Below are 2603 nucleotides of genomic sequence, written 5' to 3'. Positions count from 1 at the left end.
CTGGGTTCATCCCTGCTCTGTACCAACACTGAAGAGAATCGCTAGAAAAGGAGTGGGAAATAAGCTCTTATACTTCTATCTTCTGCAAAATCCACTCCTGGCTTTGGCTCAAAAAAATGCATCAAAATCAGCAACTAAAAAACCAGCATTTCCGCAATGTGGGGACTCAGCCTTAGAGATTATCGTCTTTTAACTCATGGCTTATCCTTAACCCCTTCCTGCTGCAGTCATTTGGTATAAGATGCCCTGTAATTGATTATTAGGCTTTGCTGAGTTATTCTTAGATGCAGAACTGTAGACATCTCGCAGAACTCTATGTGAACTGTTTCTGTTCTGTTATCCTAGAGAGGAGTCTGTTCTGAGAAGTCTGCTTTGAATCTGAGAGAGAGCCAAGGAGGTTTGGGTGCTTCCAGACTCATCATAAACCTAAGAGGGACCAGTGAGCAGCATGTGTCAAAGAACTGGCTGCCCTTATGCCCAGGGCCGGCTTCAGGTTTTTGTGAACCCCTTGGCGACAGAGGGTCAGTGAGCTCCTTTTGGAGCAGCCATATGCAATTGCCGTTTTTTTTTTTCTGAGGCGGACCTACTGGAGTGGAGTGTAAAATAGTCTATTCAATACAAGTAGATAGAACCTGTTCAGACATCAGAAAGTAAAGAGGAATTTTAGGCAGACATCCGACTCGGATTCCTCTTTATTTTCTATAAAGTCCCATAGCAGCCCCTCCATATGGCATAAAGTCCCCTAGTGGCCCCTGCACATGGTATAAAGTCTCATAGTGGCTCCTCCACATGGCATAAAGTCCCATAGCGGCCCCTCCACACGTCATAAAGTCCCCTAGTGGCCAGTGAACATGGCATAAAGTCTCATAGCGGCACCTCCACAGAGAATAAAGTCCCATAGCAGCCCCTTCACACGTCATAAAGTCCCCTAGTGGCCCCTGCACACAGCATAAAGTCTCATAGCGGCCCCTCCACACAGCATAAAGTCCCATAGCGGCCCCTTCATATGGCATAAAGTCCCATAGAGACCCTTTCACATGGCATCGTGTGGCTTGCGGTTTACAAGTTGCTGGAAACATTTTAACTGCAGACACTGACGTAGTTAAAAGTAAAAGATATATTAACTGTGGCCTGGGAGCTGACACCCCATGACTATTTAAAAAAAAACAAAAAACGCAGTCAGCCCCCAGCAGCCCAGTGGGCACACTCAGGAACTTGGGGCCCCAGCACTTGCCCGAGTTTGCTGGGTGCTGACGCCAGCTCTGCTGAGGCCTCTAGTCTGGCCTAGTTGGTGCACTTGGCCAGTGACAGTTACAAGGAGACATCATATATTCCTAGAGGAGAGAATATTTCATCAGCATCATAGCCAAGGATTCTATACTGTAAGAACAATGGAAGTCACTGCCACAAGATGCTATAATGGTGGATTCATTGCGCAAGTTCAAGAAGAGCCTGGACGCCTTTCTTGAATAGAAAAATAATACAGTTTATGAGGTTTACATCTTGGTAAAGACAAGTTGATCCAGGGTTTTATACTGATTGCCAGATTGGAGTCTAAAAGAATTTTTTTCCCCCTGATATCGGGCAATTGGCTGAACCTTATGAGTTTTTATTTTGCTTTCTTCTGGATCAACAGTGTAGGGTTATAGGTTGGACATGATGAACCTGCGTCTTCGCCTAACCCCATCTACTATGTAACTACTTCTGATGAACAGTGGACAAGTGTGGATGGAGAGGTCGGGTGGTGAAATGTTAGAACCGGACTGACATAGCAAGTTACTGGTATGTTGTAAAGTTGAGTTGGAGTTATTGCTTATATGGGATAAGTTCTGTGAAGTGGTGTCAACTTAATACTAAAGCCCCTGTGAATACATGAGTGAACCTAAAGTCAGAGTGTTATAGTTGTTGTATGATAAAGACTGTTCTGGATTGCTGAAGTAATAGCCACCAATAGCTACAACTATTATACACTTTATACGAATGGTGGATTTCAGATTCGGTTCATATGAGACTGTGAACTATGTGACTGTGAGACAGAAATAGATGTACTGGCAGGGTTAGCTAGGAATTAGCTTTATTTAGGTAGGAATATTACTCAAACAGTTCTTTGGGGCTCTATCTCGTGGCAGCCCATTATATGCTAGTCGGGATCCCTGTCAGTTTGCGTTATGCGGGAGCTGACTTTTTCTCATAGGAATGAATTGACCAGCATTGATTGGCCGAATGCCATACAGTGTACAGCATTCAGCCAATCAACGCTGCTTCTGCCGGAGGAGGCAGAGTCTAAGATCGGTGCACAGCAGTCTCCATTGTGTTCCGATCTCAGATGTAGCAGTGTTGACACAGCACTTCTACATCTCAGGTATAGCAGAGTTGACACAGCGCTGCTACATCTCAGATGTAGCAGCGTTGAGTGCACAGCACTGCTACATCTCAGGTGTAGCAGAGCTCAGCGCACGTCCAGCTTTGCTGCATCTCAGTTGTAGCAGAGCTCAGCACACGGCCAGCTCTGCTGCATCTCAGGTGTAGCAGAGCTCAGCGCACGACCAGCTCTGCTGCATCTCACGTGTAGCAGAGCTCAGCGCATGGCCAGCTCTGTTGCA

Source organism: Leptodactylus fuscus, chromosome 3 (genome assembly GCF_031893055.1).
Source record: "Leptodactylus fuscus isolate aLepFus1 chromosome 3, aLepFus1.hap2, whole genome shotgun sequence".
Classification (NCBI taxonomy): Eukaryota; Metazoa; Chordata; class Amphibia; order Anura; family Leptodactylidae; genus Leptodactylus; species Leptodactylus fuscus.
This window is presented reverse-complemented; position numbering follows the sequence as displayed.